At 40.4% G+C, this 25,000-nt stretch overlaps 1 long non-coding RNA gene across 2 annotated transcripts in view; it reads left to right on the top strand.

Annotated features, from left to right (window-relative positions):
• The first annotated feature begins 5,311 nt into the window (after positions 1–5,311).
• LOC119582426 overlaps positions 5,312–25,000 on the top strand; it is a 98,751-nt gene continuing 79,062 nt past the window's right edge. For both annotated transcript variants that reach the window (XR_005229632.1, XR_005229631.1), the window contains exons 1-2: positions 5,312–5,443; positions 23,584–24,082. This is a non-coding gene — a long non-coding RNA (uncharacterized LOC119582426). The remainder of the gene's footprint in view (positions 5,444–23,583; positions 24,083–25,000) is intronic.

Here is a 25,000-nt window from a genome sequence, read left to right as displayed (position 1 = left end):
AAGAGATAGAAAGAGATAGAAAGAGATAGAAAGAGATAGAAAGAGAAAGAGAGAGGGGGGGTTGAGAAGCTAGGGTGTAAAAAGAAATGATGTGGGAGGCCGGGGAGGGGGGGGGGGGAGGATGAAGCGGTGGGGGGCGTGAATGGGTGGTGGAAAATGGGGGGGGGGGGGAGGTGAAGGGAAAAGTGGGGTTGAGGATGTTTGTTTATAAGTTTCTGAGTCTATTGTTATGTGTGTGTGTGTGTCTGTGTACGTGTGTGTGCGTTTGTTTGCTTGTTTGCTTGTTTGCTTGTGTGTGTTTGTTGCTTGTTTTTTGTTGCTTGTTTGTATGTGTGTGTTTGTTTGTTTATTCGTATATGTGTGTGTGTTTGTTTTCTTGATTGTATGTGTGTATGCGTGTGTGTGTGTCTGTGCGTTCGAGGCAATTGAAGGAAATTTATAACCGTGAATGAATATCTCTTGAATTGCCTTTCATTTCAGCTAATTTCGTCTGTTGCTAGTGTATGTATGTACAAGATAGCATGTATTTGTTTGTACTAGGATCTGGGTTTTTACACATTGTATGTGTATGTATGTCATTGAGGCGGAAAAGAATGAGAGAGGGAGGGAGATAGAGATAGAAGTAGATAGATAGATGGGTAAGTAGGTAGTTAATAGGTGGGTAGATGTATAGATGTATAGATAGATTGATAGATAGATGGATAGATGGATAGATGGATAGATGGATAGATGGATGGATGGATGGATGGATGGATAGATAGATACATGGATAGATGGATAGACAGATGGATAGACAGATGGATAGATAGATAGATGGATAGATAGTAGATAAATAGATAGATAGAGAAAAAAATAAGTAAAAGGAGAGAGAGAGAAGGGAGAGGGAAAAGAGAGAAGAGAAAAAAAAAACAGAGGGAAAATATGCAGAGCGCGAGACTACAACACACGGAGCCATTTGATATTAAATAACGATAACAGATGACCCACGAAAAGGGCATCATGGCGTCACTTCCTACTTGATTTCATCCAATGCATAAATTTTCTCCACCGCCAGTATATACATCACACACGACGCGAGCGAGAGGGAGAACGTTTGGTGCACAGAATAAGCAACGCGCAGGCAAAACGTTTGAATGTGAATGCAGCGGGGGAAACGTTTGTTGACTTCGAATGCGCAGGGAGGTATTGCCAGCTCTTTTGAATCTCAACACTGGATATTTGTACTTTATATATGCTATATATATATACACCAGCATATACCACTCACATAACACACACACACTACTCACCACACACGATATTCCATTCTTATAATATCAATATATATAACCTTTATATATAATATCTTTATATATATATATATATATATATATATTAATACATAATATATAATATCAATACAATATAAAAACAAATACCACCAAGACATTGATATTAAATAAATAATATACATATATTATTTCATAATATATACATATATAATCATACGAGCAAGGAAACTTTTAATAAAAATTTAATGTAATGCAGCGTGAATACGTTTTTTGATTCGAATGCAATGAGTATTGCATTTTTGAATTAATATGATTATATTATGTATTATATATATATAATTATATATATAACATAATAATATATATATATATATATATATAATATATATATATATATAATTTGTATAATATATATATATATATATATATATATATATATATATATATATATATATATTATATCTAAACACATACAACCACACACACACACACATATATATATAATCCCTTTTCGTTTTTTTCATCATTATTGCTAGTAGTACTTATAGTATTATTAACCCATAACTATCGTTATTGTTATAAATGTTGATCTTATTTTAACTACCCTTTCCTCTGCCATTATCATTAGCATCATAGCTGGTACTTTATTAATATCATTATCGTCATCATCATCATCCATAGCATTAGATTTATCAGTTTCGTAACTAATGCTGATGATTTTTATCAGCTAAAACACATCCGATATAGGTTAGTGTATATTCTCTCCCCCCCCCTCTCTTTCTCTCTCTCTCTCTTTATATCTATTCATTTATCCATCTCTCTCTCTCTCTCTCTCTCTCTCTCTCTCTCTCTCTTTATATCTATTCATTTACTCTCTCTCTCCTCTCTCTCTCTCTCTCTCTCTCTCTCTCTCTCTCTCTCTATATATATATATATATATATATATATATATATATATATATATATAAACACAAACACAAACACAAACACACACACACACACACAAACGCACACAGTTTATGTAAGTGTGTGCATTTCCGCCTGTGTTCTGTATCCTTAACATCTCCAAAATAATAAACATTTCATTGTTTCGCTGACACGACCTTCCCAGTGGCTGTACTCCCGCGGGATTATAACATTTTCTCTCTTCTTTCAAACTCACTAGTTCATTTTACTTTAAACTTTTTTTCATGTTTAAGAAAAAAAAAGTTAATTCAGAAAACTTATTTTTGTTTGTTGCTTGTTTGTTTGCGGGAATAAAATGCAATTTGTTTATTCAGAAGACTAGGTAAAAAAAAAGAAAAAAGAAAAAAAATCGTTATTTGTTTGTTTTCGGGAATAAAACGCAATTTGTTTGTTCAGAAGACTAGGTAAAAAAAAAAAAAAAAAATTTTTTCGTTGTTTGTTTGTTTTCAGGAATAAAAACGGAATTTGTTTATTCAGAAGACTAGATTTTTTTTTTTTTATTTCGGTGCGTTTTTTTTGTTTGCTTTTGTTTTTTCATTATAAAATAATTTATTTTCTTCATGGCAACATAATTTTATTTATCTCTAAATCATTTTTATTAGTATTGTTCTTCATGCATTTCATGACAATTTATTGTTTGTTTTCTTTAGAAGTTTAGATAAAGATGGATTATTGTAATAATTCATGAACATTATTGTACGTGTTAATTCTCTAAAGGAAATTTAGATATAAATGGAAGAGAATAAGAAGAAAGGATATCAGAATAATACTAAACATGATACATTAATACTGAATTACTAATAGTGATAAGAAATACAAAACAATAATATAATAATATGATAATAATATAATGAATAATAATATAAAAATATAATATATATAAAATAATGACTAATATAATAATAGAAATAACTATAAATAATTATAATAACAACATTAATGAGACTATTGACAATAACAATAATCAAACAACAACAAAAAAATTCTGTGATTTACCTTTCTACTGAAAATTGTACATTTCATTACCGTATATACATGAAAAAAAAAATCTTTTTAGATCTTCTTATCTATTTTTATTATTTTCTTAATGTAGTTCACCTGTTCTTTAGTTATGTATATCATATGTTCTTCCTTTTTTTCTTTTTTTTTTGCCGTAGAACACGTAATTCTCTCCTGAAAGAAAAAAAAAATGGAATCTCTGAATAAACATCGCATATCTTGAAACAGAAACACCTATATCAAATTAATTATATTCGTGTTTTCCTTGATATAAATTTTCCTTAAAAAAAGAAACAGAAAAAAGTTTTACAGCATCTCTAACTGATAAAATCACAATTGGAAAATCTACAATAAAATCCTGAACTGGTTGAATGTCTAATTCCGTATAAAAAATGTGGTCACTTTTTTGTAATTTGCTCAACGCCGTGTGTGTGTGAGAGAGAGAGGGAGAGATAGATAGATAGATAGATAGATAGATAGATAGATAGATAGATAGATAGATAGATAGATAGATAGATAGATAGATATGAGAGAGAGAGAGAGAGAGAGAAGGGGAGAGCGAAAGAGAGGAGAGAAGGGGGAGAGGGAAAGATAGAGAGAGGAAGAGATAAAGCGATTGAGACAGTGAACGTGATGACCGAAAAATTTCCAAACGACACTCTATTTTTCATTTTCTCTCCAGCTCCTTCCTTCCTTCCTCTTCCTCTTCCGGCACTGAGCTGTATAAATCCGAAAAGAGCGATTTATTTCCTCGTTGATACGGATTTTACGTGACGATATTTCACCACTCTGTCGAGGCTCCAAAAAGGGAAATGTCCTTTGGAAGAAACCCCGAAGTGGCAACCCTCCCCCCCCCTTCCCCCCCCCCCCCTTTTCTCGCGCACGTGGCCGCTCGACAGCGATTTATTACTTAATTCCAATCACTTTATTGTTCATCAAGTGTCCAGACCGCCGTTAAAATGGCCGTAAAGTCATCACTCATCTGCTAATCTGCATCATCGAGATAACACCAGAAGCGACCATAAATTCTAAAGTCAAACCATAAAGAAAAAAAAAAGGATCTGGAATAATTTGTCTGAGAGAGAGAGGGGGGGAAGGAGAGAGAGAGAGAGGGAGGGAGGGAGGAGAGAAATAGATAGATGGATAGATACGGAGAGAGAGAGTGAGAGTGGGAGGGAGAGAGAAATAAATAGATAGATAGAGATAGATAGAGAGAGAGAGTGAAAGAGTGATAGAGAGATAGAGAGAGAGAGATAGAGAGAGAGAGAGAGAGAGAGAGAGAGAGAAAGAGAGAAAGAGAGAAAGAGAGAGAGAGATAGAGAGGGAGGGAGAGAGAAAGAGAGGGAGGGAGAGAGACAGAGAGAGAGGGAGAAAGAGAGAGAGAGAGGGAGAAAGAGAGAGAGAGAGAGAGAGAGAGAGAAACAAAACGAAATGCCTTCAGAAAACGAAAACGGACACAGCGTTGTTTCGCCGAGAAGGAAAGCCAACGACAGGACCTGTAGTAAGATCCCCGCGCCACTAACAGCACCGGCCTCTTGAATGGCCTCGGCTACTACACCGCGGGCCTCGTGAATGGCTCGTAGATAGAGGCGGGTTAAAAAGCATCAATGGAGAGAGAGAGAGAGGGAGAGGGAGGGAGGAGGGAGGAGATATATATATATATATATATAGCTATATAAATATAATATATTAATATTAGATTATAGAGAGAGAGAGAGAGAGAGACGGGGAGGGAGGAGAGGGACGGAGAGAGAGAGAGAGGGAGAGGGAGAGGAGGCGAGAGAGGACAGAGAGAGAGAGAGAGAGAGGGAGGGAGAGAGAGGAGGGAGAGAAAGAGAGAGAGAGAGAGAGAGAGAGAGAGAGAGAGAGAGAGAGAGAGGGAGAGAGGGAGGGAGAGGGAGAAGACGGAGGAAGAGAGAGAGAGAGAGAGAGAGAGGAGAGAGAGAGGAGAGGAGAGAGAGAGAGAGAGAGAGAGAGAGAGAGAGAGAGAGAGGGAGAGAGGGAGAGAGAGAGAAAGAGATAAGGCTGGGGAGATGCAGGCAGGAGATGCGCGGCGTTGGGCAAGCGGGATGCTTCTGCGCAGGCGCTTGTGCGCAGGGCCTGTGCGGGTTCAGCACTGGTTGACTCATGGATGACAGTTCTTCACGGACTGTCGTACGGTCAACGTCTCTCCCGGCGGTCCCTTTTAGCACGGAGCGTGTGGAGTGGTCTGTCGCTGTGATATACCGAACGATTTTTCATCAGTTGCTTGGAGAATTTAAATGTGTTTGTTGATTAGTAATGGTGTCTATTTTGGTAGGATTGGTTTATGCTATCCGTGGCGTCGAACTTGCCACGGAGGACGGAGTGGGTTGAGAGATACAGTTAGTTTTGGACGAAGACAAACAAAGTTGATTGTGAAGTCGAGGCGAACGGGATGCAGGGCCGAGGTAGCTGACCCACCAGGCGGGGGTGACGCGGTGGAGTGGACCTTGAGCCAATATTCAGGGAACTAGTACCTCCCCCTCCACCTAGCTCCTTCCACCCTCCATCACCCAGCCTCTCACCCCTTCTTCCCGACCCCTTTCCACCTCTCCTACCACTCCTTCCACCCCTCCACCCTGCGTCTCACCCCTCCTTCCCAACCCCCTTCCACTTCCTCCACCCACACTCTTCCACCCCATCATCCGACCACTCCTTCCACCCCTCTACCCATCCTCTTCCACCTCTCCACACCCTCTTCCACCCCCCCACCCTGCCCCCCCCCCCCCTTCCCCCCCCACCCACCCTCTTCCACCCCCTCCACCCACCCCGAACCAGCCAACCAACTCAACCATGAAGCCGGGAAGTGTGCACTGTATCGTGACCTGCAACAGTGCGATAACATCCTTACTTACGATAATAACAAAGACGAAGTGTAGTGCAAATAAATCCCAAAGATTGAAAAAAAAGAAAAAAAAATCGAAATCCAAGTGATCTTCATTCATCTCGGGAAAAAAAGAAGTAAAGATCCAGTTGTAAATACGAGAAAAAAAGAAAGAAAGGAAAACTGAGTTCATGACCGAAGGCGAGCGAGGAACCAGCCGTGATACCGTGCACGGCAGAGAAAAGTGAACCAGCGCCGTGGTTCTGTGGGTTCTGTGGAGCCTCCCTTCCCCTCGCTGGTTCGATCTCGGCCCTTCCCTGATGAGTGTGATGTACTGAACACCACGATTTCCCCCGAGGTAGTGTTTATGGTGACTGGTTGCGAGTTTGTACAGTGCCGCTACGGTGATGGCAGTAGGGGGGGGGGGCTGTGGAGGAAGAGGAGGGGAAGGAGGAGGAGGAGGAGGAGGGGAGGAGGGGAAGAGGGGAAGAGGGGAAGGGAGAGGATGAGGGAGGAGGAGGAGGGGGAAAGGGGAGGAGGAGGAGGAGGAGGAGGAGGGGAAAGGGGAGGAGGAGGAGAAGGAGGAGGAGAAGGGGGAAGAGGGGAAGGGAGAAGATAAAGAGGAGAAGGGGGAGGAGGAGGAGGAGGAATGGGGGTGAAAGGAGAGTAGAAAGGAGGAGGAGGAGGAAGAGGAGGTGGTGGCGAGGAAGCACTGCTGTTAATCACCCCGAGATAATTGCTCTGCCAATAAACTAATTAGCGACTGGGTTTGGCCCCGTGCAATATTGACAGTGTGTGCCCCGGCCTCGTGCTTCGGGGTAACGAAGTTAAGTCTCCAGAGCGTCTCGCGTTTCGATCGCCCCTTGGAGAAGACGGAGGAAGAGAGAGAGAGAGAGAGAGAGAGAGAGAGAGAGAGAGAGAGAGAGAGAGAGAGAGAGAGAGAGAGAGAGAAGAAGAGAGAGAAGAGAGAAAGAATGAGAGAGAAAGAATGAGAGAGAATGAGAATGAGAGAGAATGAGAATGAGAGAAAGAGAGAAAATAGTATGTGTATGCTTGTAAAGAAGAAGAAGAAGAAGAAGACGAAAAATATACTTTGCGTTCTCGGCTCATTGTAGTTGAGGGGCAGTGGCGTAAGGGGGGAGGGGGGAGGGGGGTAAGGGGAGAGGGAGGCCGAGGAGGAGGGAGGTAATTAACGTAATAAAATGGTTAGTGGGAGTTTTAAACTGGGCATAATTGAATGATACACAAACTGCGCCCTTATGCACTGTGGCGAGGCGGTGGTGGAGAGGGAGAGGGTGGGGGATCGGGGGAAAGGGTGGAGGGGGCGGTGGTGGAGAGGGAGAGGGTGGGGGATCGGGGGGAAAGGGAGGGGGTGGTGGAGAGGGAAAGGGGGTGGGTGGGGAGGAAGGGGTGTGTGAAGAGGGAGAGGGTGGGGGTTGGGGGTGGTGAGGGTGGAGACCCATGTGTGTTGTGAAGAGATGGCGGGGTTGGGGGTGCGTGCATGTGCGTGTGTGTGTGTGGGGGGGGGGTAGTTGGGAAGTAGGAGGTGGAGAAGGAGGAGGAAGAGGAGGAGGAGGAGGAAGAAGAAGAGGAGGAGAAGGAAGAGGAGGGAGATGATGGAAAAAGAGGAGGAGGAGAAGGAAGAGGAGGAGGAAGAGAAAAAAAAGAGGATCAGGAAGGGGGTAGGAGGGGGTAGGAAGAGGGGAAGTAGGAGAAAAAAGAAAGAAAGACGAAGAAGAAGAAGGAAAAACAAATAAAGAAGAAGAAGAAAGAAGAAGAGGAACGACTTAATCGAAGAGACACTTTCTGCCACTTAAAACAGCAGAAACTCACGGTAAATATCTCTCGATATATTTGGGTCCAAACCTAATTAGCTTCTGACTGCAGCTCCGAGATCTATACTGTAAAAAGTGCTGCGTGTTGTAATACTGTTTGAAATGCAGTGTACACATTTATTTATTCATATCAGTTTGATTGGCTCATGGAAATTATGTTATATTGACTTTGTCATTCATTTTATAACTCTGATGTCAATTTTTGAATCTATAATTACAGTGAATTGATTGAATTATTAGGTGCAAAATAATATTGACAGTATCTTTTGATGTATGGACAGCAATATGTATATATATATAAACCGCATATTTTTAAAATTCTGAATCCCAGCTCTGGAAAAGGTTGCGTGATTGTGATAAAGTGCAGTATATCTTTTTGATAACCCTCAACCCCCTATAAAAAAAAGATAATGATAATAATAATGATTCCCCCGCTTGCCCCCCCCCCCCAAGAAAAATAAATAATTATAATAATAATAAACAAAACAAAAAATAACAAAAAAAGTATAATACCGAATTAAACTGGAAAGAAAAAGAAATATGTATAAATACCACCACCCCACCCCCCCCCCCCCCCCACACACCCACAAAAAAAAAAAAAAAAAAGCAAAGGGGGGGGGGGAGGAAAATCAATCTAGAATTAACACCACGAGAGAGATTTCACCTTCGAACATGATGACGTCACAGTAGCGAGAGAAAAGGGAGAGGAAGAGACCGTGATATAAGATGTAAGATAATATTGTCTTATCAGTGAGACGAGACTTCATTCCCCCCTTCAGAGGAGGGTCAACATCCCGTTTTCTACGGAGGTCATGAAGGTCATTCATAACAAGAGAGTGAGAGAGGGGTAGAGGGAGGGGGTAGAGCGGGAGCGGGAGGGGGTAGAGCGGAGGAGGGAGGGAGGGAGAGAGGGGAGTGGAGATGGGATGAGGGAGGGAGGGAGAGAGAGAAGCTCATAGAAAGAGGAAGAAAGAGAAAGTAAAAGAGAGAGAGAGATAGAGAAAAAGAAAAAGAAAGTGAAAAAGAAAAAGAGAACGATAAAAACAGAAAGAGAATGAGAGAGAGAGAGAAAGAGAAAATAACGAAGGCATTGTCTCTGCCAATTGCAGACAGCATCCTGCAGGGAGGGAGTACGCCAGACCATGGTTTAGATGAAAACATACTTGTTACACGTGTCCGCACATCCGTTTACGTGTGGCAGTGCATGCTCCCGATTTGCCTTTTCCAATGGTATTTGCATCTCCATAGAATTTAACAGTTTCATATATCATATATGCACATTTTTAATCTATAGAACGCGCGAATGCAAAACTCGAAATTGCAACGCAGTAGATACGCACACATATGCGTTGTGTCCGCGTGTGTGAGTGTGTGTGAGTGTGTACGTGTATGTGTGTGTGTGTGTGTGTGTGAGGGAACATTGGGTAAATAACACGTAGGTACAAGCGTAAAGTTACAACAGCTGTGAAAGACAGTGTTAGTGGGGGGGGGGGGGCATGGGTGCGCTTGAGAGGAGGGGAAGGGGGGGTGCTCTTGGGGGGAGGGGGAGAAGGATATTGTTGGGGAAGTGAGAGGGGGAGAGGGTGCGGTGGGGGGGGGAGAGGATGGGGAGAGGGTACTGTTGGAGAAGTGAGAGGGAGAGAGTGGTACTGTTGGAGAAGTGAGAGAGGCAGAGTGGTACTATTGGAGATGTGAGAGAGGAAAAGGTGTACTGTTGGAGAAGTGAAAGATGAGCGGGGAAGGAGTATTATTAGACGTGTTGGAGAAGGGCGTTGTTGGAGAGAGGGGTTGAGGGGGAGGAAAGGGGAAGGGAGGCTGTCGCATACACTATTTTAAGTACCGACCTGAATCTAGAAATAACTTTAAGTTTTGCGTAGTGTTCCCTGAAGCCCCGCCAGTTCGTGTGTGTTTTTATGAATGACCAAAACGGTTGTTATTAGAAGGACCATGAGTGTGTGTACGGTTTTATATCACTTGTATTTTTTTTTAAGAGTTTTGTGAATGAATGGTAGAGTTGGGTTTATAGTTTTTAGGTCTTGTATTGATTACGTGGAAATGTATATGTGTGTTGTGTGTGTATGATGTGGATATGTGTATGGCATATTTAGAGTATACAGTGAATGTGTATGTACGTTTGTATGCATGTATATAAAGTTTATTTTGCTGTTATATGACATGAGAAAAAGAACAAGATATTGAACACACACACACACACACACACACACACACACACACACACACACACACACACACACACACACACACACACACACACACACACACAAACAAAGACACACACAAAAAAACACACACACACACAAACACACACACACACACAAAACTAACACACACAAAAAAAAAAAAAAAACTAACACACACACACACAAAAAAAAAAAAACTAACACACACACACACAACACACAAAAAAAACTAACACACACACACACACACACACCCCACACGTACACACACGCACGCACACAAAGCCAATAATAAGCATTCATACAGACGTACGTACCATACAGATGCTCGCTATATCAGTCGAGAAAAATTCGACTTGACACTAAACAGACACGATGTTGCATAAATTCAACGCCCCAAATTTGCAATAAGTTTGTTGCAGCTTCCGCCGCGTATGTATCTTATTTTATGAATGATTTACATAAAAGTAGATACTTCAAAGTGGATTTTGAATGTGTATGTGACTGTATGTTGATTTATGTGTTTATTTGCAATGTAAGATGCATTTGTGTATCTATGAATGTTTGTATAGGTATGTGCATGTTTTATTTCACACAGACACACACACACACACACACACACACACACACACACACACACACACACACACACACACACACACACACACACACACACACACTACCTAATACTGCAACAAGTTCGTTGCACTCTCCTCAACGGATGCAACATGACGCAACCACACGGCACCGCGAGGGGGGGAAGAGAGAGAGAAAGAGACGAAAAAAACGAAAAAAGAAGAAAAAAAACATTAAAAGTTTATAAAAAGTAAATAGAAAATAGTCTTTAGGGGGGGTATGTAAACATCTCCAGTAATACCTGTGGGGAAGGTTTGCACACTAGAAGGTGACGAGGGAGGGGGTGGTGGGGTATGACACGGAGGGGGGGGGGTGTAGTAAGGTGGTGGAGGAGAGGGGGCTTAACACGGGGGGAGGGGGGAGGGAGAGGGAGCTTGGCACGAGGGGAACATGGGTGGGGAGAGGTTACTCGGAGGAGAGGATGATGGGGGGGAGTGAAGGGTGGTGGTGGTGGTGGGGTGGAGAGGGCGCAGGAGGGGGTGCGCAGAGGAGAGGAGGGGGGTGTTAAGGGGAAGTGTAGCAGATGGCAGGAGGGAAGACGTGGGGGGTGATGTATGAGAAGAGAGAGAGGAGGAGAGGGAGGAGAAGGGGAGGAAGAGGAGAGGGAGGGAGAGGGAGGAGAAGGGGAGAGAGGTGGAAAGGGAGGAGGAGAGGGAGGGAGAGGGAAGAGAGAGAGAGGAGGAGAAGGGGAGAGAGGTGGAGAGGGAAAGGAGAGGGGAGGAAGAAGGTAGAGAGGGAAGGAAGAAGAAGAAAAAGAGGAAGAGGATGAGGAAGGAGGAAGGATGAAAAGAAGATAAGGAAGTAGATGAAGTAGAGGAAGAAAAAAAATGAAAACGAAGAAGAAGAAGATGAAGGAGAAGGAGAAACAAGAGAAACAGGAGGATAAGGAGGAAGAGGAGGAGGAGGAGGAGGAGGAAGAGGAGGAGGAGGAGGAGGAGGAGGAGGAGGAGGAGAGAGGACAAACGCTATAATCACACGCCTCTTTGCAACGCCGGGAGGAAAAGGCAGGAGACAGGACACGTGATGAACAAGATTGCAAGATTGCAACGTGTAAGGAAGTTGCAAGGGGGAATGAAATATGAGTCAGGCTTGTGAAAGAGGAATTAGGACAGAGGAAGAGAGCGAATTGAGTAAGAGGAAAAGGTGAGTAACGAAATTGAGGAAGAGGAAGAGGGATAATTCCAAAGAATGATAATGATAGAGAGAATCGAAGAAAGATGGATCACAGAGAATGAAGAAAAAAAGAACGAAAAATGGAATAAAGATTATTAATCATGTAGGAAGAAAACTGAGAAAGTAGAAGAGAAAGGGAAGGAAATAAATAAATAAGAAATAAATAATACAAAAAAGAAAGAAAAAAATATCCAGAAAATGAAGAAGCAAGATCTGAAAGTGAAAAAAATAACAAAAAAAGAAAAGAAAAGACAGGAAACAGGAAAGAAACAGAGAGAGAGAAAGAGAGGAGGAGAAAAAAAAAGAAAAAGAAAGAAAGAACGAAAGAAAAAAAAAGAAAGAAAAGAAAGAAAGAAAAAAAGAAGAAAAAAAGAGAGAAAAAAAAAAAAAAATATATATATGGGAGAGAGAGAGAGAGAGAGAGAGAGAGAGAGAGAGAGAGAGAGAGAGAGAGAGAGAGAGAGAGAGAGAGAGGAATTCAACGAAGGAACTTCAAACCGCACGGGAGGTGATAACCTGCCAAGTTTTGATCGAAAAAAAATAAATCTTATTCTCGAAAAGATAATAGAGATTTTTAATGGCGTGTTGCAGACAAAAGGGAGGTGGGGGAAGGGGTTGGGAAAACACGCTGCTTTTTAATTTAATGACGTTGGCACAGTGACAGACCTGGCCAGGTAGCAAGGCACAGGGCCACGCGCCGGAGACATAATGCCAAAAAGCGCTCATTATAGATTTTTTTTTTTACGTTTTTTGTTTACGTTTTTTTTATCTGTTTACTTTTCTTTTCTTTTTATTTTTATATGCATGTTTATGTTGTTTTTGTTACGCATTATTTATTTACGAATTTATTTATCTATTTATCTATTTATGAATTCATCTATTTACAAATTTTATAAATATATATATTTATTTTGTGAATGTTAAATGTGTGGTTATTTTGACGACGATTATTAGATATATATATATATATATAAATTTATAAACTATATATATACACACAGTATTTCATGTAAACAGAATTATATGTATAAATCGCAGACTCTCTTTTCAAAAGAGAGTAAATATAAACAGCAGGAAATACAATAACTGGCACAAATAAGCAATAAAACAGGGAAAAAAAAGTAAAAGCTTTTTTTCTTCTTAAATTATTAATATCTATTATATATGCGTTTTCTTAAACGGCATAGGGAAGAACATGTACCCAGAGGCAGCCAGGTAAAGGTGTTGGGAAGTGGGCGGGGCGTAAAAAAAAGGAAAAGTGGGCGGGGCGTAGAAAAAAAAGGAAAATTGGGCGGGGCGTAGAAAAAAAGAGGAAAAGTGGGCGGGGCGTAGAAAAAAAGGAAAAGTGGGCGGGGCGTAGAAAAAAAGAGGAAAAGTGGGCGGGGCGTAGAAAAAAAAGGAAAAGTGGGCTTCAGGCCACGTGCCAAGACGAGTAGATTTAGATATAATTAACAAAAGCAAAGGAAAACAACAAACAAAGGGTCGCGTTGCGGGATCCTATTTGCATATCATGAGGTTTCATTTTCGATTTTTTTCAAAGAGGATGGGTTGATGTTCGTGTGGGAAGGGGCGGGGGGGGTAGGGGGAGGGGGAGAAGAAGGAGAGAGAGAGAAAGAGAGAGAAAGAGAAAGAGAGAGAAAGAGAAAGAGAGAGAAAGAGAAAGAGAGAGAGAAAGAGAAAGAGAGAGAGAGAAAGAGAAAGAGAGAGAAAGAGAAAAGGAATGAAACAAAAACCGAAAGAAAAAAAAGAAAAAGAAATAAAAAGAAAGGAAAGAAAAAAGACCAAAACCAAAAGAAAATGAAAAAAAAAGTGATATAGAATTGATTATTTATATCACATTATGCCTTTTTTTTCGGCCTCTCCCTCGCTGCTGTTGCCAAGGAGACAGCGAAGACACGTTGGCCTCTGAAGAATGGGGTGGCCTCCTGCCCCCTGCGAAGCGGATGTTCTGAGGAGGGGAGGGGGGGAATGGGGGTGGGGGGAAGGAAGGGGGAAGGGGGAAGGAAAGGGAAGGAAGGGGGAAGGGGGAGGGAGGAAAGGGAAGGAAGGGGGAAGGTTAAGGAAGGGGAAAGGGGAAAGGGGGAGGAGGAAGAGATGGGGGGAAGGGATGGGGCAAAGGGAAGGGGAAGGGTGAGGGGGAAGGAAAGGGGAAGGGGGAGGGGAGAAGAGATGGGGGAAGGGGGTTGGAGCGAAGGGATGGGGGGAAATGACCAGGTGAAGGCGCCCGCGGGTGCCCAGTAGGGGACGCGAGGCCAGTGGGCGTGGAAAGGGGACGAGGAAAGAGACCCAAGAAGCTAAGGTATTCTGAAGCGAAAGGGGAATGATGGAAGAGGAGAAGGAAGGAGGATGGCAATGTGAGGGGAAAGAGCGAAAGGGAAGCGCAGAGGGGAAGACATTTCGAGGGCGAAGGTGACTGAAAGGAGAGAGGGGAGGAAAGGAGGAGTTAGAAGGGGAATAGGGAAGAGGAAAAGGGGAAAAGGGAAAACCCAGGAAGGGGAAGAAACTCGAAGGGAAAGGCGGGGAAGCGCTTTGAGGGGAAAGACAGAAAATGAAGGAAAGTGGACCAAAAAGGGGAAAAAGATTTTGAGGTTCAAGAAGCAAGGGAATGAGAGGGAAAGGGAAGGGCAAATTGTTTTAAAGGGAAGACGTAAAAGAAGGAAAGAGAGGGAGAGAGGGAAGAGGGGAGAGGCGTAAGGGAGGTGAAACGAGGGGAAAGCGTGAATAAGAACAAGAGTGGAAACTGAATAAAGGTACAGAAAGGGAACAGGAGTGTGGGATGTATGGACTAAAGCAAAAGAAGCGAGAGGCAGAGAAAAAGGGAGAGGGGAATTTTGAATAAAGGGAAGAAGTGAAAGTTGAATGAAATGCAGAGGCGAAAGAGAGGGAGAGGAAGAGGGAGAGGGAGAAGGACAGGGATGTTTAGAGAAAGGGAAGGAGAGAGAGAGAGAGAGAGAGAGAGAGAGAGAGAGAGAGAGAGAGAGGAAGAGAAAGAAAAAGAGAAAAAGAAAGAGAAAAAGACAGACAGAAACAGAGGAAGAGAAATACAAAAAGAGAAAGAGAAAGCCAAAAACAAAGAAGACTAAGCAAGAGAAAGAGACAAAGATCGAAACAGAGAGAGAGAGAAAAAAAAAGAAAGAGCGAGATTATACTTAATCCTGCAAAGGAAGGTTGCATATACAGAAATGAGAGAACTTTGACTGAAAACGGAGATTGAATGAGACGAGAGACGTAGAGGCAAAAATGGAATTGGACGAGGTGAGAGAGGAGAGGAAACGAGGTTAAGAAGGATAATAGGAACCCGAAAGGATACGAGCATAGGGCATTACGAAAAGGAAGAGGGGAGAATGGTGATAAAGTGAAGGAGGAAGAGGAGGAAAGGGGGAATTAAAGGCAAGACGAAATGGGTTTTAGTGGAAAGAGTTGGTGATGAGGCTTTTGGAAATGTGTGTGTCTGAGTGCGTGCGAGTAACGAGAGAGAGAGAGAGAGAGAGAGAGAGAGAGAGAGAGAGAGAGAGAGAGAGAGAGAGAGAGAGAGAGAGAGAGAGAGAGAAAGAAAAAAAGCGAAAAAAGGGATATATAAATACATATAGACATATATTCTCATACAGACAAGCCGACGGACAAACGTACGGGCAGGCAGATAAACAGAGAGATAGAAAAATCAAGAGAAATTAGGTGCAAGAGCTTCCCCAAGTAAACAAGAGTGTGACTCACCTCCGCACCGCTCTCCAGGTCCACCTACAGCGTGGCAGGAGATTGCGAATAATAAACACGGCCATCATCACAGTCTTGTAAACGACGGAGTTAAGAATAGCCAAGTAAAGAGAGAGAGAGGGAGAGGGAGAGGGAGAGGGAGAGGGAGAGGAAGAGGGAGAGGGAGAGGGAGAGGGAGAGGGAGAGGAAGAGGGAGAGGAAGAGGGAGAGAGAGAAAGAGAGAGAGGGTAGCGCTTCGTCTCCCCCTCCCCCTTCACTTCTCCCTCTCTACTCATCTCACCTTCATCCCCCCTGCTCTGCTCCTCTCACCTCCCCTTCTCTTTCCTCTCTCCTCTTATCTCTTCCTCTTCTCTCTTTCCTTTCTCTCACCTTCCTCCTTCTCACTCTCCCCCTTGCCCTTGCTCCCCCAGCATCCTCCTCCTCCCTTCCCCCTCCCCCTCACCCGTCCTATCTCTCACCACCCCCACCCCCACTTCCTCCTCCTCCCTACCCTCTACCCTCCCTCCTCCCTCTCACCTCCGCCAGTCCCCTCCCTCCTCCCCCTCCATCCTTCCACTCCCCCTCCCTCCCTCCCGCCACTCCCCCTCCCCCCCCTTTCCCCCTCCCCCCTCCCACTCTTGCATACACGTGCTATAAACACAATGTTGGAAATTGCATCGAGGGGGAACTCTTGCAAATGCTTTCCTCTGATTCAGACATATTTTCGCTTCTCAGGAGATTATTTTATTTTCTGGGAATTGCTTTTCTTTTTCTTTTGATTTATATATCTTTGTGTCGATAGGAGTCATTATTAACTTTGGTTCTTTATAAGTATACCGGTTAATAATATTTGTATCTGTTATAGTCATTCTCGACACTTATCTCTTTCTCTCTTCCTCCCCCCATTATTCCGTGCCTTTTGATTCTCCCATTATTCTGGTTCTTCCATTTCCTTGTTCTTCGAGATGCTGTTATCCTTAATCATTCGTCTTTTGTTCTCTTTATCTCCCTTCGTTGTGTTGTATTATTACTGTCGTTTTTATCTGTTTTACTTTTCTTTGTTTGCGGTTTCCATAGCAACCTCTCGAGTTCTTAGTCTGTCTGTCTCTGTCTCTAGTTTTGCTTTTGGCTTTGTCTCTGGAATTTTACGAGGTTTATTTTCTCCTCTTTTGTCGTCCCTCTCTCTTTCTGTCTCTCTCTGCCTCTGTTTGTCTGGGTCTGGGTCTTGTTTCTGTTTCTGTCTCCGTTTGACTGTCTGTCTGACTATCTGTCTCTGTCTCTGTCTCTCTCTCTCTCTCTCTCTCTCTCTCTCTCTCTCTCTCTCTTTCTCTTTCTCTTTCTCTTTCTCTCTCTCTCCCTCTCTCTCTCCCCTCTCCTTCCCTCCTCCTTCCCTTTTTATCCCCACTCTCCATCCCCCCTCCCCTCTCCATCACTCCTCCCCTCTTCATTCCCCCCTTCTGCCCCCCCCCCTCTTTCAAGTGACGAGTGAGCAGTGTTAGCAGAGAGGAAATACACAGCCACGCGATGAGGGGTCGACAGGCGAGATACACACACAGGTTGCACGTTTCAAGAGCCGCACGTGCAGAGGGCCCGAATGACCTGTGTTGCGAGAGGTTGCATGTCCCGGCACTTATCTGTATTTCCTGAAAGTCATTGGCCTTGTACTTCTGTTTGCCTGCATGTATATATATATATATATATATATATATATATATATATATATATATATATATATATATATATATATATATATATATGCATATATATCAAATACATATATATATATATGTATATATATACATATATATATATATATATATATATATATATATATTATATATATATATATATATATATATATATATATATGGGGCCGCGGTGGCCGAATGGTTAGAGCGTCGGACTCAAGACTGTCACGACGGCAATCTGAGTTCGAGGGTTCGAGTCACCGACCGCCGCGTTGTTTCCCTTAGGCAAGGAACTTCACCTCGATTGCCTACCTAGCCACTGGGGGACCAAGTCAGCCCAAGTTAGTGCCGGGTAAATAGAGATGGTGACTCGGTAAAACACCGGGCGGAAGGCAATGCAAACCCGCTCTAAACTGCAAAAAAATCATGGAAGCACATGATCGTCATGGCTGCGGTGGTCGAATGGTTAGAGCGTCGGACTCAAGACTGTCACGACGGCAATCTGAGTTCGAGGGTTCGAGTCACCGACCGCCGCGTTGTTTCCCTTGGCAAGAACTTCACCTCGATTGCCTGCCTAGCCACTGGGTGGCCAAGCCAGCTCAAGTCAGTGCTGGTCCCAAGCCCGGATAAATAAGAGAGAATGTTACCTAAAAAGGTACACCGGCACTCTCCGTGGAAAGGAACTGGGACCCTACCACGTACTCACTCCAAGAGCATCACAACGTGAAAACTGTAATTGAGTATCATGCTGTGACCACGGCGGCTCAGACATGAACCTACCGTTAAATAATGATGATGATATATATATATATATAGTATATACATAATATATATATATATATATTATATAATATTATATATATAAATATATATATATATATAATATATATATATATATATATATATATATATATAATATATATATATATACATATACATTATAATACATATATATATATATATATATATATATATATATATGTATATATATATATTATATATATATGTATATATATATTATATATATATAGTATATATATATGTATAATATATGTATATATTATTATATAATATTCATAGTATATAAATATATAATATTATATATATAATATATAGATGTATATATATGCATATATATATGTATATTATATACATATATATATATATATATATATTATCTATATAATATATATAATATATATATATATACAATATATATATATATATATTATATATATATATATATATATATATATAATATATATAAATTATATATATATATGTATATATATATTATATATATATATATATATATATGGTATATTTATATGATATATATATATTATATATTATATATTGTATATATATAATATGTATATATATATATATATATATATATATATATATATATATGCACATATATAAGTGTGTGTGTGTGTGTACGTATATGTATACATATATAAATCTATCTATCCATCTATATCTATCTATATATCTATGTATCTGTATATATGTCTGTCACTCTCTCTTCCTCTCTCTCTCTCCCTCCCTCCCTCTCTCCCTTTCTCCCTCCCTCCCTGCCTCCCTTCCTCCCCCTCTCTCTCGCTCTCTCTCTCTCTCTCTTGTATGTTACTCCCGAATGAGTAATAAGCAGAGCCAGAGAACAAACTTAGGCCGGCACCCGAGAGAGGGCCAAGGGACAGCGCGTCTAAAGAGCGTGAGTGCCAAGATGAGGGGTATGAAACAGTAGAGGTGGGGGGGGGGGGAGGATGGGGGCGGGAGGAAGAAGGGAGTGGGGGGAAAAAGGGGGAGGAGAAAAAAGATGGAGAAGGAGGCGGAAAGATGGAAGAAGAGAAGAGGGGAGGGGGAAGAAGGTGGAGAGAGAGGGAGGGAAGGAGTGGAGAGGGAGGGGGAAGATGGAAGAGGGGAGGGGAAGAAGTTGGAGAAGTAGAAGGAGTGGGAGAGGGGAGGGAAGGGAGAAGGAGAAAGGGGGTTGATGATGGAGGAGAAGGGGGGGGAGACAAGGCAGATAGGGGCAGGGGTGGAGGGGGGAGGCGGGGGGGAGGAGGGCATGCCACAATCAAAGGCTTTAAGGGGGGGGGGGTATGGGGAGTGGGAAGGGAGACCCGGGGAGAGGGGGGAGGGGGAGAGGGGTGGAGGAGGGCATGCCACAGTGCCAGTGCCAGGGACTTGGCGAAGGTGCCAGTAGTTGATGGGCATTCGAGAGAGAAACAGTGTGCAGCGCAATTCTGGGCAAGGAAAGGGTATGTTCTGAACAACTTATCACTTCAAAAGATAAAAAAAGAATAGTGAAAAAAAAAAAATGCAAAACGTTATACAACTTCCCTCTCTCGTTCCATATTCGTTATCGTATTCGTGTTCCTGTGAATCGTGTGTGACTTAGAACGTGAATGAAGCTTTATGAACACAATGGTGCCACTCCTCATAAGAATACTCGTGAACTGCAGGACTTCGGGGCATGCAGTGTTGCAAGCATGCACTCTCGATTCATGCAACATACTTCTTACCGTGTTATCATGATGTTTGTAGATCGCACTGTTCATTTTTATGTGATCGTGATTTGTTGTTGTTGTTATTATTATTATTATTATTATTTTATTATTATTGTTATTTCTGATATTTTCATTATTGCTATTAGTATCATTGTTACTGTTGCTATTGTTATTACTGCTATTATTACTTTATTACTTTTTTCATTATCGTCATCATCATTATTATTATATCATTTATTGTTGTTATCATTGTTATTTTAATAATCTTTTTATTATTATTATTATTATTATTATTATTATTATTATTATTATTATTTTAATATTTATCATGATAATAATGATATAATAATAATGATAATAATTATCATTATTATTATCATTATTGTTACTATTACCAATATTATTGTTGTTATTATGTTAATATTGTTATTATCATTATCATATATATTATTGTTATTTTGTTATTATTATTATTATTATTATTATTATTATTATTATTATTATTATCATTATTATTATAATTCTTCTTCTTCTTCTTATTATTATTATTATTTTTATTATCAATAATAATAATAATAATAATAATAATAATAATAATTTTTATTATTATTATTATTATTATTATTATTATTATTATTATTATTATTGCTACTACTACTACTATTATCATTATTATCATTGTTATTATCATTATTATTATGATTATTATTATTATCATTATTATTATTATCATTATTATTATATTATCCTTATTATTATAATAATTGTTATTATTTCCATTATCATCGCTATAATCATGACAAATATTTTTACTTTCGTCTTTTGCATTACGTTAATTATTGTTGACATTAACGATGATAATAATAACAACAATAATATAAATAATTAATATACGTATATATATATATATATATATATATATATATATATATATATATATATATATATATATATATATTGTTTTCATTGCAATTACAGAAGCGCCTTTGTAGCTGATATGTCAATAGAGTTGCAAATTCAAATGATATTGCAGAAAAAAACGACGGTAAAAAGGATAATTTTTATACCAGTTTAGTTCCAATGGAAACGTAATTTTCGAAATTGGACGCGATAATAACAACAGCCACTGATAAGTAGCACTGAATACAAGAACGACATTGATAAGAAATATAAACACGAGATAAAAGAACGTGAACATTTGAAACAACGTGAACGTGAACAAAAGAACGTGAACAAAAGAACGTGAACAAAAGAACGTGAACATTTGAACAACTAACGTAACAAAAGACGGAACAAAGAACTCACAAAAGACGTGACATTCACAACAAACCGAACACGAAAACTTAGATACAAATAGATAAACAAATAAGTAAATAGAATAAACGCAAAGAACAAAAAAAAAGCAAAAACAAGGACAACGACAGGAAAGATAATCTCACCCACAAGTAAACAGAAAAAAAACATAAACAAAAAACAAACAAGCAAACAAACAAACAGAAATCGGTGGATAAATCCTTTCTATGAAATAAATCCCCGAAGGATTTTTTATTGGATTAATCCCGAAAGGACTTTTCAACGTGATTTTATTATTATTATTATTTTTATGGTATTTACTTTATAAATTAATTTATTTTTTTATTTTGAGAGAAAAAAGATGAAACGTTAGGAAGATGAGATGTGGGATAAGTGGTGGATGGTAGTCGGGGGTGTTACGTGGCAAGAAACGTGCAGATTGAGGAGAAGAGGGAAGGGATGGGGGGAAGGAGGGGGGAGGGAGGCAAGGGGGGAGGAGGGAGAGGAGGGGGAGGGAGAGGGTGAAGGAGGGGGGAAAGGAGAGAGAGGAGGAGGGGAGGAGAGGAGGGAGAGGAGAGGAAGAGAAGGAGGAGGAGGAAGAAGAAGAAGAAGAAGAAGAAAGGAGGAGGAGGAGCAGGAGGGAGGGGAGAGAGAGAAGGAGGGAAAAGGAGTGAGAGGTAGGAGGGAGGCGAGGGGAGAGTAAAATTGTAGGAAGGAAGGAAGGAAGGTGGATGGGAAGAGAGGAAAAGAGAAAGAAAAAAAAAAAAGAAATAGAAAGAGAAAGAAAGAGAGAGATCGTCAGACAGACAGAGAAAAACAGACAAACCAAAAAAAAACCATACAGAATAGAACAAAAAACGAAACCAAACAACAAACAAAAAAAAACAAACAAGCATCAAGAACCTCCAACGAAACTGAGCAAAAGAAATTTCGCTTTTTTTTTTTTTTTTTTTTTTTTTTTTTTTGAAAATTTAAACGGCTTTCGAACTTGACCGTTATCTGGTAAAACCGTTAGGCCTTTTTTTTTTTTTTGTTTGTTTTTTTGGCTTTTTGACTTGTTTTCCCAGCCATGACTCGTTTAAAACTCCCTTTTGTGAAAGAGGGAATTAGTAACGAGTAAGAGAGAAAAAGAAAATTGTATATGTGCAACGACTTTGCAAGAATAGATCATTTTGTAATTTTTCGTTGGTAAATATTTTTTTTTATACTAATATTGTATCTTCATTAGCACGTACACAAAGCTAATATGAATATAGACTAAAATAAATTCTTAAGTATATTCATCTAGCATTACATATTAAATAGCTTACGTTTTGTCAGTATTATATCTTCGTCAATATTTCACACAAAGCTTGCAATATAGAGATATTGATATGCTAAACATTGCTTCATGATGGGGGAGGATGAGGGGAGGGGGAGGGGAGGGGGAGGGGGGTAGGATGAGGGGAGGGGGGGAGGATGAGGGGGGTGGGGGGAGGATGAGGGGGGGGGAGGATGAGGGGAGGGGGGGGGAGCGGGGGGAAGGGAAGGATGAGGAAAGAAGAGGGATAAAGAAGGGAAGGATGAGGGAGAGAGGAGAAGGGAAGGATGAAAAGAGAAGAGAGAGATAGAATAGAGAATAGAGATAAAGAGAGAAAAGAGAGAGACGAGGAATCAAAGTGAAACAGAGGGGAGGCCAGGCTTTCAAAAGGTTGGGGGAGGGGGAGGGGGAGGGTTTGCGTGTCGGAAGGGCATCCGGAATAGATAGGCCATCATTTCGAACTGCTATTTAGGCGTAAGACCCAGCTCGCTTGATGAGGGCGGGACGCAGTGGCCTTAATTAATCTCATTTGAGCCGAGATGGTGGTTCGTGATTGATTTTTTTTTCTTTTTTTTTAATGTTCCTTGGGAAGCGGATGGGGAGGGAGAGAGGAGAGAGAGAAAGAGAGGGGGGGGAGAGAGAGAACGAAAGAGAGGGGGGGAGGGAGAGAAAGAGAGAGAAAGAGAGGGGGGGGAGGGAGAGAAAGAGAGAGAAAGAGTGTGGGGGGAGGGAGAGAAGAAAGAGAGAAAGAGAGAGGGGGGGGAGGAGAAGAGAGAGAAAGAGAGGGGGGAGGGAGAGTTTATCTTCGTTTATTTATTGTTTGTGTATGTTTCGCTTTTTGTAATATTTGTTTGATATATATTTTTTTTCTCTTTTTTTATGTGTCTGTCTGTCTCTGTCTCTATCTATTCCTTTATATCTATTTCTTTCTCTTTCTCTCTCTCACTCTCCCTCCCTCCTCCCCCCTTCTCTCTCGCTCTCTCTCTCTCCCTTCTCCTTCCCTACCTCTCCTCTCCTCTCTCTCTCTCTCTCTCTCTCTCTCTCTCTCTCTCTCTCTCTCTCTCTCTCTCCCTCTCTCCCTCCCTTCCACTCTCTCTCTCTCTCTTCTATTATTCATTTATTTTTTTCTCCCTGATTAATGGTTTCCAATCTCTTTGTCCCCATATTTAGCAACCAATACAGATTGCAACCATTGCAATGCATATTAAACACTGAAAGTCATCTTAAAAAAAGTGCATAACAAAAGTGAATTAGCTCAATATAAAAGAGAAAAAAAAGATAAGAAAATAAAAGATAATCAGAAAGAAAGAAAAAGAAAACGAACCACAGAAATATCAACAACAGACAGAATAGTGTGAAAGAAAGAAAGATAAAGAAAGAGAAGTGAAAAAAACAGAATTAAGTTCACACATCCAACTCCCACTTTTCGCTTCGTGACCCGTCGTTCAGTAAGCGGGCGGCCTGTGGGTTCTCCTGGGGACTTGAGTGAATATAGTCCTTTCTTATAGTGTATAGTGAGTGTTTCGTAAGTCACAGTGAGGGAGAGTTGACAGTGTGACGCGCCGGGCGGAAAGGATGGCGGCGCTCAGAGGATACGCGATGGACGGAGTAAAGGTGTTGCTGCTGACGGCGATCGTGTTCTCGACGTGTTTCAACCAGGCTGAATCAGGTAGGGTTGAGCTGATGCGTTTTTTTGTTAAAATTTATATTGTTTTATTATTTATGTGTTTGTTTCTTTTGTTTTGTTGTTACGTGGTGTGTTGATAGGTAAGGCTGAATCAGGTAGGGTGATCAATTTTTTTTTATTGCTTTTATCTATGACTTTATCAATTTATATTGTTTTTTATTTGTTTATTTTGTTATTATGTGCTGTGTCAAAGGGTAAGGCTGAATTAGGCATGGTGATTTGTGTTTGTTTTTCGTTGTTTTTGTGCTGTGTTTTTCTGATTATTTTTTTACACCATATTTTATTTCACGTATTTATTCATCTATTCATTTTAAAACTAAGATGCTAGTTAGGAAGTTATTTGTGTTGATACAAATCGGCTTTTAAATCGGGGCCAGATATCGGTATTTTGACTTATGTTTCTATCTGAATTTAGCTTTTGGAAATCCCTGAATTTTTGGTAGATTTATATAGATGTGTATATGGATTTAAAATGTGTTTAGTTCTTAAGAGAGCAACAATAACAAAGACAATGACAATAACAGTTACAACAGCCATAATGATAATAAAGATAATGATAATGAGGATGATAATAATAATGATGTTTAAAATGATGATGATGATAATGATGATGATAATAAGAATAATAAGAATAAGAATAATTTAATAATAATAATGATAAAGATAATGATAATAATAATAATGATAATAATAATGATAATAATATGATAATGATAATCATGATAATTTTAATAAGTGTAAAAATAATAAAGATGACAGCAATAATAATAGCAATAATAATAATGATGACAAGAATTAATAATAGTCATGATAATAAAGATAATAACTGATAACACTCTATCACACGAGGACATCCTGAAAACAAAAGAAAACGCCATTGTTCGAAACCCCCATTTCCGC

This window comes from Penaeus monodon, chromosome 16, assembly GCF_015228065.2.
Source record: "Penaeus monodon isolate SGIC_2016 chromosome 16, NSTDA_Pmon_1, whole genome shotgun sequence".
NCBI classification, from domain to species: domain Eukaryota; kingdom Metazoa; phylum Arthropoda; class Malacostraca; order Decapoda; family Penaeidae; genus Penaeus; species Penaeus monodon.
Note: the sequence above shows the minus strand (reverse complement) of the source record. Positions and strands in the feature narration are given on the sequence as shown.